This window comes from Ruditapes philippinarum, unplaced genomic scaffold, assembly GCF_026571515.1.
Source record: "Ruditapes philippinarum isolate M1 unplaced genomic scaffold, ASM2657151v2 ctg6952_1_1_1_1, whole genome shotgun sequence".
In the NCBI taxonomy this organism is placed as follows: domain Eukaryota; kingdom Metazoa; phylum Mollusca; class Bivalvia; order Venerida; family Veneridae; genus Ruditapes; species Ruditapes philippinarum.
In genome coordinates this window covers 6842-18138 of record NW_026860655.1, presented here as the reverse complement: position 1 = coordinate 18138, position 11297 = coordinate 6842, and the positions used below count along the sequence as shown (strand labels likewise).

At 35.0% G+C, this 11297-nt stretch overlaps 1 long non-coding RNA gene across 1 annotated transcript; it reads right to left on the bottom strand.

The window, feature by feature from the left end:
* Window positions 1-1515: 1515 nt before the first annotated feature.
* Window positions 1516-4615, bottom strand: LOC132712925 (uncharacterized). Its single transcript, XR_009623382.1, has 4 exons — window positions 4577-4615; window positions 2335-2440; window positions 2059-2169; window positions 1516-1670 (listed from the first exon to the last, which is right to left on the bottom strand). It is a non-coding gene; the product is annotated as an uncharacterized LOC132712925 (long non-coding RNA).
* Window positions 4616-11297: the final 6682 nt, after the last annotated feature.

The following is an 11297-nucleotide window of genomic DNA, read 5'->3' as shown; positions in this document are numbered from 1 at the left end:
CCCGGGGCGGGGCCAATTTTGACCCCAGGGCTTTTATTTGAACAAACTTGGTAGACACTCACTAGAAGATGTTTCATGCCAAATATCTAAGCTCTAGCTCTTATGGTTTTTTAAAAGAAGATATTTAAAGTTTTTTCTTTCGGTTGCCATGGCAACCAGAGTTCTGCATGGAATTAAATTCTTTGAACAATTTTTAAAGGTGACCACCAAAGGAACATTCCTGTGAAGTTTGGATGAAATTGGCTTAGTGGTTTATGAGGAGATGTCATTTAAAGTAAAAGTTTACGGACGGACGGACGGACGGACGACGGACGGACGCCGGACGAAAAGCGATCACAAAAGCTCACCCTGTCACTTTGTGACAGGTGAGCTAAAAAAGGGCCATACCTCTGACAAAAGTCATTGAACCGGAAAATGCTGACAATATGCACAACTAGACTTGGTACTGATCATTCCTGTAAAGTTTGGATGAAATTGCACCAGTAGTTTATGAGGAGTAGTCAGGACAAGTTTTTGTGTATCTGGCAACACACAGAAAAAAAAACACCTTTTTATCAAAGGGCCATAACTCGGCCAAAAATCATTCAACCGGAAAACCCATGAAATATGCACAAGGACTTAAGCTACAGATCAACCCTGTAAAGTTTCATTGAAATTGCATTAGTGGTATAAGAGAAGTAGTCAAGACAAACTTTAAAAATAAAAATTATTAAAGGGCCATAACTCTGACAAAAATCATTGAACCTGAAAATGCTGACAAAATGCACAACTAGACTTGGTACTGATCATTCCTGTAAAGTTTGGATGAAATTGCACCAGTAGTTTATGAGGAGTAGTCCGGACAAGTTTTGTGACGGACGGACAGATAGACAAGACGACGGAGAAATGATCCCTATATGTTACCACTACTCCGTAGAGGCGACACAAAAATGAACCATGCTGTGAACATGACAGCTAGGTCAGAACTCAAAGTTAAAACCAGGGTAATTCAAATAACCATTAGGATTTTTCTTCTAAATGCCACTGTTTGAAAGAACAATGTTGACTAACCCAGTCTTACTTGTATGCAAAACTCACTTTTTTCAATTATACATCAATAACAGTGGTTAAAATATACACAGATACTTTTCTGACAAATTCTAAATCATTACTGACATGATGACTGAGAAAAACTTGAAATGTGTCAATAAAACACGGATGCCCTCACACGCCACTGTTCTGTCAATCTTATGACTCTAGGTCAAATAGTTTTTGGACTACATGTGCCACAAGTTGAAAACTAAAAATCAACAAAGGGCCATTATTCTGTTAAATTTGGTTGCAGCAAAATTCCTTCCTTTACTACCATCTACACATTAAGTTTGTTAATCCCTGGAAGTTTAAGCAAAATCTGCCATCCGGTTTAAGAGGAGTTGCGTTCACAAGATTTTGGGGCAGACTGACAAGTGCCACGCTATATGCTCCCACATTGTGGGGGGATAAAAATAATCTTATTTTACTTACATGTTAAAACTGTCAAATCCTCTTTTGTGCCAGGCAGTATCTACTGCACTGGACATACCACTGCGGGTTTTACAGGGAAATTTCGGGGAAAGTCTTAATCTGCTGTGAGGTTTTTTAAGATGTGGACCACTTCTGATTTGTTTTCAACCTATGACTGTCTGTGAGAACTGTAATTGTAAAAATATATTTCAAAAATATTTTCTGTATTTTAAAATTCATCTTTAAACGTAATATTGACAAATATTGAAGATTGAACACCAATGAATTGACAATAACATATTTATAATTAATGTAACACAATGTTCACACAGTTACTAGAATAAGTTATGTTAATTATTAATGCTAATTGCACGACTTTTTCCTGACCAATTTTAGTAATCACTTTTATGAAATAATTCGGACTGCATATCGATTATTCATCACATGAAGTTACATCAAATTGTTTCTATTGAAGACGACCCCAAATAGCATTACAAAATTATCAAAGTATTATCATTTAATTGCTACACCATGATTATAAATATATATAAAAAAAACTCATAGATTTCAACTTACAGTTTAATAGGCATTTTTGTTTGATGTATTGTTGAGGATTGTTAATCACAATTGTATAAATCTGACCATTCACTGTCATTTGTAACTGTAGCATCTGACTGATGAATAGACCTTGAATAAAAAAAAAAATACATATGTACAAACAGTATATGGAGAGATATTCATGTATTGAAGCAACTGACATAACACAAACAGTTCAACAACACCAGTCAGTTTTGCATAGTCCTTTACTTTCGTAAATAAACAAAATACAGAAAACAAACTACCAGTACTCACTTTAGTGCTGGCAAACATCTGGCAAAGGACATCCTCCGAGATCTTGTCAATAAGATCTTCCATGATGTTGTGTTCTGATACAATTGATTCTTCATGATGCACATCCCTTAAAAAGAATGTATGTATTTAATATGAATTTTAGTCTTAAACCAATGAAGGTAAAATATGATAAACAAGATCAACAAGGAAAGGCGGCGTTCAATGAACGCAACCCCCATATGACCAAGCAACAAGTACCAATGGCAAGGAGCCCAGACGGACCCAGTTTGTCATGTAGAAATAAATACTTTTTTAAACAAGAGGGCCATGATGGCCCTAGATCGCTCACCTGAATTATCAAACTCATCCAAACAATTACCTAGACAAGCATTCTGACCAAGTCTCATGACAGGCGAGTCAAAAATGTGACCACTACAGTGTTAACAAGGATTATCCATATTTGAGCAGTGCGACCTAGTTTTTTACCCAGGTGACACATATTCAAACTTGACCTAGAAATCATCAAAACAAACTTTCAGACCAATTTCCAGGATACTTGGATCAAAACAGTAGCAACTAGAGTGTTAACAAGATTTTTCTATTTTTAGCTCCGGTGACCTAGTTTCACATGCGATTTCGAACTCATCAAAGCAATTACCTAGACAAACATCCTGACCAAGTTTGATGATAATTGAGTCGAAAATGTGACCACTAGAATGTTAACAAGGTTTTTCCATATTTGGGCGGTGTGACCTAGTTTTTCATCCAAGATGACCCATGTTCGATCTTGACTTAGAAATCATCAAAACAAACTTTCAGACCAATTAACAGAATATTTGGATCACAACAGTAGCCACTAGAGTGTTAACAAGATTTTTTCTATTTTTAGCTCCTGTGACCTAGTTTTTCATCCGAAATGTCCATGTTCGATTTATTCCCAGCAATGACCTAGACAAGTTTCCTGACCAAGTTTGATGACAATTGAGTCAAAATTGTGACCACTAGAGTGTTAACAAGGTTTTTTCTATTTTTAGCTCCTGTGACCTAGTTTTTCATCCGAGATGACCCATGTTCGAACTCATCCGAGCTATCACCTAGACAAGCATCTTGATCAAGTTTGATGATGATTGATGCAAAAATGTGACCGCTAAAGTGTTAACAAGGTTTTTCTATTTTTAGCTCTGGTGACCTACTTTTTCATCCGAGATTACCCATGTTCGAACTCATCCAAGCTATCAACTAGATAAGCATCCTGACCAAGTTTGATGATGATTGATGCAAAAATGTGACCACTAGAGTGTTCACAAGTTTTTCTATTTATAGCTCCGGTGACCTAGTTTTTTCATCCGAGATGACCCATATTCGAACTCATCCGAGCTATTATCTAAACAAGCATCCTGACAAAGTTTGATGATGATTGGGTCAAAAAATGTGACCACTAGAGTGTTCACAAGGTTTTTTCTATTTTTTAGCTCCTGTGACCTAGTTTTTCATCAGAGATGACCCATGTTCGAACTCATCCAAGCAATTGACTAGACAAGCATTCTGACCAAGTTTGATGATGATTGGTTCAAAAATGTGACCACTAGAGTGTTCACAAGGTTTTTCTATTTATAGCTCCTGTGACCTACTTTTTCATCCGAGATGACCCATGTTCGAACTCATCCAAGCTATCACCTAGACAAACATCCTGACCAAGTTTGATGATGATTGGGTCAAAAATGTGACCTCTAGAGTGTTCACAAGGTTTTTCTATTTTTAGCTCTTGTGACCTAGTTTTTCATCCGAGATGACCCATGTTCGAACTCATCCGAGCTTTCAACTAGATAAGCATCCTGACCAAGTTTGATGATGATTGAGGCAAAAATGCGACCGCTAGAGTGTTCACAAGTAATTGTGGACGGCCAGACGGACGACGGACGACGGACGACGGACATTCACCGATCCTAAAAGCTCACCCTGAGCAAGCTCAGGTGAGCTAAAAAACAATTACACATTCATGTTATTTTGAAAAAAGAAATATGTACATGAATATAGAGTAACATGCAAAAACAACAAAGCCATTGTTTAAAAATTCTTTTCTCATATATGGATTGTATAATATTCTTTGGTTCCCTAAACCACGAGTGTGCCAGCAATATAGGATTATCATTATACCATGATAAGCTGCATAGACATATAATTACAAAATAATTTTTGAAATTCTTTCAATTCAAGTACATGTTATTTTGAAAATATCATTGTAAATGTAAATGTGTCTTACTCCATTTCCTTGATCTTATGCAGCAGATTCTGTCGGCATAGAAGCCAGTGCTGTCTCAATGATATTTCCAACACGTATCTCCATTTCTTTTCATGTTTTTATTTCCAATTGTTGGTATATTTAGTGTTGACAACAAATTGTTGACCCTCACCGGCCCACCTACACTATCAATCATTGCTGTAAGAAAATGAAAGAAACAAATTATTTCATTAAAGTATACAAATATTTTGTCAAAAAAAACTTCACATGGATTGTAATTTACATAACCGTGATAATAACACATTGCATAAATTAATATAGAGCTATATTTAGCTGCCTCATGTACCTTGAATATTAGTACTGTGACTGTGTGTATTGGCATTCTAGTGTAAACTGTGTCTTTTATATAATGTACATGTAGGATTCTGTAATGTCTTACTAAAAATTGCATTGTTGCAAGATTTAATTTAGCAACGTTTTATCATTTGTTTTTCAAATTTCTCAGTGACTTTGGGGAAATTAAAACAGTTCAGAGGGAAGTTTATAAAACATTTCACAATAGGAAGTGGCTAGCCGTACGGGCCCGTACGGCTAGCCAAAAGTTCTAGCCATACGTGAGTCACGTACGACTAGCCAGGACACACTGTATTGGCTAGCCGTACGGCACTTTTCAAAATTATATGGAGTATGTGAGTCACGTACGGCTAGAACTTTTGGCTAGCCGTATGGCTACTGGTCGGGGACCATCAACCGGACACTTTTTAAACATTTTTCCGTACAGATTTCATAATTTTTAACCTAAAGACCTAAAAATTTGAGACAGTTCAGCTAGGTTCTTCTCCTAACTAACAAACTAGTTTGTTTATTTCTGATTGTATTTACACTTATATCTGAGGCTCGAAAACGTGGGTATAAAAATTACCTAAAATGTCTACACTACAGTACCATGTGTCCGGACAGATATGTACATGATGTGATTTAATTCAGATAAAAGCTTGGCTGTTTTAATTTTTGATTTTCAACATGTTATCAGGGCTCATCCGGAAGGGCGATTCAGGCGAAAACTTCGCCGTGTATATTCCAATTTCGCTCTTCCGATTGATCAAAGAGAAGTCAACATCGCCGATAAAATCTTAATTCCCAAATAGTAATTACTTAGCGATGTAAAGAGCAGAGATTGTATCCGCCCATATGACGACCGCTAATTATCATTATCCAATCAGAGCGTCGCTTTACACTACCCTTCTACCTGTAAGCGAAGCGATAGACCGCCTACTCTAAACAGTAAATAATGAGAGCATCGGCCCTAAACGGTATAATTGTGTGATAGTTTTGCGAGTTTAATACGGGATTTGGCGATAATTATACATTGTTTTTCCCGATTATCTAAACACGTGCAATCTTCCCTAATTGATATACACGATGCACTTCGATGGTGGGTTTTTAACCTGGGTAAAGGCGATGTGCAATGGATTTTTCACGGCTATCACAAAACTGTTGGTCAATTAAAAATAATCAATTTCATTAATGATCAGCGACCTGATTAAAAACTTAATCATAGTTTTGAATGATTTCAGTCTGTTAACATCAATTTTTACTGTAAAATTGTTATGTCGCTTACGTCATGGCTACAAGGCGAAATGCCGAAACCGAGCAGTAAGAAAGTTACTGATTCTGATAGTTACACCTACGCGAAAATTTAAGAAAGCCAATTCGCAAAAATCTTGCGATTGGTATGTTGTAGACAGTGCGGTGTTTGGCATTGTTCTCTTTGTAGAAATGCCAAATTTGACACAGTTTACGCACGTGGGCAAGACATCCCGGCTAAACTACATATCGGTCGTATATCATATAATATAACAACAAAATTTGTCAGGAAAGAAGTGTTCTTATTGTTTCAATATATATATTTGTTTTAATGTCGTAAATATGACGCTCAGATTAAGATTTATCAATATTGTAAATTTTAAAAAGCATTATTTATAAAGATGTTACCGAATTTAACATTTCATGAAAATAAAGGGAGGTAATTAGAAATTAATTTTCTACAATTTCTCAGTCAAAGTTTTCAAAAAGAAATGAATGTATGTAATTTTAGTGATCAAATATAATGTGCACAAATGTTTGCAGTACATATTTTACATATTCTTTGATGTTTGAAAATTGTTTTATAAGCATAATTATATGCATATAAATGTGACATTACAACTTTCAGGCCTTTGAAAGAAATTTCTGTTTCCAGAACAGAATAGAACAGACATTATTAATCAATATCCAATGTGACTTCATCTTCTAGTAAAAAGTGAGGAAAGTAAAAAAATATGAAATTGATTTTATCATCATATCTTTTCTTACACATTATTATCAACAAATGTACATGAAAATATATAAACACATATTTAGAGAAAGCTTGTAAAATAGCTGATCAATAGATATCAAAAATAATTTTTTATATTCATATTTGCAGCTCAAAAAACATTTAGATGCCATTGCCAGATCTACTACTAATTAATCTACTTTTAATTAATACTACTATTTATTAATCTACTATTAATTAATAAACTGGAGAAATATTATAAGTGATGTTAATTGTGTTTATATTATAATTAAAGGATGTATAGCCATGCATGTTAATGCATACACATTGGGTTGTTTCCCTTCTCCCTAATTTTCGCGAGGAAGTCACTTCTCCCTAAAATTTCCCCCCAGGATGAGCCCTGGTTATACAATATTTCAGCAACAAATCCTGAAGTTTTGGATATTCTATTGTTTACTCTGCAAATGATTATAGTTGGTATATGAGGTCAGGCATTGCCCTCTTGACCCCCAAATTTCAACGTCAACATTCTTGAAATAGACATTAAAATATTACCATTTACGGAGGTTGAAATAAATTTATTTACTTAATTTTAGAAGAAACATTCATTTATTGTTGATAAAAAGTAACTGACAACCACTGAATATAGAAAATTAAGCATTTTTGGAGCCGTCCGGGTTTGGTGGTTGTCCGGTTTTGGTGGTCCCCAACCAGTAGCCACTTCTTTCACAATAAGGAGTAGTGTTTTACAGCTAAACACAAACAAGATACATGTATTCTGTATAATAAATTAATTATTTATAAATCAGTTATTTTTTACGGAATGAATGATATACTGAAGTGATTTTAGCTGTCTAAATGTAGGAGTTCATTCCGTAGAGGATATTTATTATGTAAAAACCTGTTATGAACCCCTTGCTAGATGTTTGTTCTTTCACAGCTAACTACGCAAGCGCATGGTAGGTAAATATTTTATTTTTTTGCGCATGCGGGTGTGATATTTTTTAAGCGCCTGAAAGATCCAGATCAGTAGGGCTGACCACACGACTGTCATAAAAATACAGATAAGAATGTTTCTGCCCCGGGGGGCAGATAACCGGATATTGCCAACATAAATTTGGTCCGCATAATTTTACATGTTTGACATCATTGGAAGACAAGTAAATAAACATTGATAAATCATAATGTATCGATATATTCATTTTGGTACGAGACCTTACATCTTAGCTTAAGGTCTTCAGCGTACCCGTTTATATATATGACATGACGTGAACGCTGAAGATAACCCCGTAGGGAAAGTCCACCAATAATCGTGCCAGGAATCTGACACGCTCGTATTTATTTATCGAACATGCCACGAAGTAAAGTGAAGCATACCTTGATAAAGCAATATATAATCTGTTGATAAGCCAAGGATGGACAAATAAAAATCTTATTAGGAACATAAACTACCTAATGGTTTCCGACAGGTAAAAATTTCGGCACTTGGCCGCCATATTGCCAAAATGTTTGACCACGTGATTACGAGATTGACCTTTAATTTTATGAACCCATGTGCCTCCAATATTTTTATAGATTACTTTTTTTTAAGATGTTGAAAAAGGTTATTTACTGACTGTTATATTCAATAAAATCATATTTAAATACTAAAAAATTTAAGAAAATAAAAATAAACATTATCTTGAATAAAAATATCGAAATCATGTCAACAAAATGTTCTAAATATAGTACACAACTCTATTCAAATCTGTTCCCGCGAATGACGTCATACGAGGTGTCGCGTGACACTTGAATGTCATGGCCGACTGTAGTCGGCGAAAATTGATGTTTTACAGTTAAATAGGCAATTTTAATGACGGTATTAATATTTTATTACTTGAATTGGTATAGAGCGATATTTAAATAATTGTTTTACCGTAAAATGCACAAGAATTGATCGGGTCGAGTGTATTTGCAAGTGAAAAACAATAATAAATCAACTTAGGTTATTCTGGTTAGGTTTCGTAACGGGTCTAATCCAAAACTTTAATGCCGCATCTGATGAAAAACAAAAATGTTAAAAAGCGGCTTATAAAGTTTTGGAAGCCAGAACTACTTACATCTATGAATTCATTATCAGTATATAGTACTTAATGTAAACTATGATGCAATACATTAATCACTTACCTGTTCCTAATTTTGTGTTGACAACGAAACATGGCATTCCAACTTTCACAGGTCTTCAATCTACTAGTCTGTGTGTTTTTCCATAGGGAACACAATTCACATGACCGCATTCTGTGTTTCGACATTTCACATACAAATAACCAGACACTCCCTGTTTAAATTCACCTAACATGTTGTCAAAAGTTAATCAGTGCTGTAAATGGTAGCCAACTGGTCCAAGTCTACATTTTTTACAAAATCTTAGGTTTGACCGTAACACGCCAAACTCAACGATTCTTCTTCCCTCTTTCCAACCCTCATTATCAACCGATTTAGGAAGAGTTGATGTCTTGTAGAGCTGGTTTGGTTGACACGTAATACTGGTTACCTGCACTATTGTTATGTTCTATAATAAAGTCGGAATACTTGAGTTTTCTGCATCTTTTTACACTTTTTTTGAATCGACCGAGCGTATCACGCTGTAAGACGCCATGTTAGATATCTGCGGAAATTACGTCATTTTCTTGGGGAATACTACCACGTGACCGGGGATATTCGCTATTATTAGAATTCCGACTTTATACGTAAACAAACGAAGTTAGTTACGATAAATGGCGAGATATGGCGGTAATTGTCGAAGATTGCCGATTTCATTATGGGTCTTCTACCTTATAATTTTTTAACTGTTATTGTGAACTACAATACCCTCCATGATACATATGATGTTTCAATTTGATAACTCTTAGGCAAAAAATAAAAATTTGTTTGTTTCCACTTCCCGACCCATTAAAATAAGGTTGGGTAGGTAGGTAGGTAGGTTATAGCACGGACTTTAATTGACATTTAAATCCGTGGTTATAGGTAGGTACATGAAGGACTTTTTTTATATGTGCATAATAATATAATTCCTTGGCAAAATAGTTATTTACTGAACAAAGTTGGATTAACTTTCAGAACTGATATGTTTGTGGCGATTATCTAGCAAACTTGTTTTTATAGAAAAGTTTCTGGTGAACTTTCAGCGAATATTTTTTTTGATAGAAAGATTCTGGCAATCTCTGGCAAATTAGTTTTCCACTGAAAGATTCTGGCAAACTTTTGGCGAACAACTTAATATTCTGGTGAATTCGCCGCAAAGTCGCCAAATGTTTGCCACAGAGTTGCCACTAGTGGCGATATCTGGCAAACACTTGACACAGTGTTTTGGCGAACTAAAAGGTTTGCAGCGAATTTGCGGCAAAGTTGCGGCGAATTTGCGGCAAACTTTTCCTTTTGGTACGGGTTATTGAACGAGTTGAATAAACTTATATTGTGCGAGCCTGTGGCGAGCATGATATTATTTTATTCATTGAGTTCAATAAATCCAGTAATGAACTTACACGAATTTTTTAATAATCTATTTGTCACATACCAAAAATAAAGAATGCAAAAAGTGAAAAAGCGTCATTTTTCATTGACGCGCATATAGTATAACGCTAACATTTAGCGCGTCGTTACGCTATGTTTGTGTCGCGTTAAAATATATGCACTGTTGTGCACGGTCGTGCAATACCATATTTACGGAGTCGCAAAATCGGCACGGGTGTGTGATAAAATCAAATTTGAGACAAATGTACTAGATATTATCTAAAAGTAAAACGATTCATGATTACATGTCGTGTGCGATTTTTTTTGTAATATGCATGAATTGAAAGTGCGATTGCAATTCTTTGTTCATTTCGTAATATTTTAGTTTTAAATACATTTAGTCAAAACTTAAAGGACAAAATATGAAAAACATGAAAAGAAAACCGGTCAATTTAGTGTCTTTATTTTCTTTTGATTTAATGAGTTCATGAAGTTAACCGGACCGCCGGAACACTTTTTTTGCTTAGTCCGGTTGTTCTGGTTGTTCCGGCTAGCTTGAATTCGATTCCGGCTAAATAGGATAGCCAGAGATAATACTGTAAAACCTGTGCAAAAGACCATTGGTTTATCTTATAATGTATTTTTATATTATTGATACACTCCATCTCCGGCTACTTCGTTTGAACAAGTATAACTATATTATTTCTGGCTAGCCGTATCACCCGGAACAGCCCAAACTATCGGACTTGGCAAAAATGTGAAGAATTACGAAGTATAGTTTGATAATGTGATCAGATATATTATCTGATTTCAATGCTAGTTGTATAAAGGCAAAAACTTTATCATTAAAATATATAATTTTATGACAAAACAGAACAGAACAGTACTTTATTAACTCTACTTACATGATGCAACACAATAGTATATAAATAG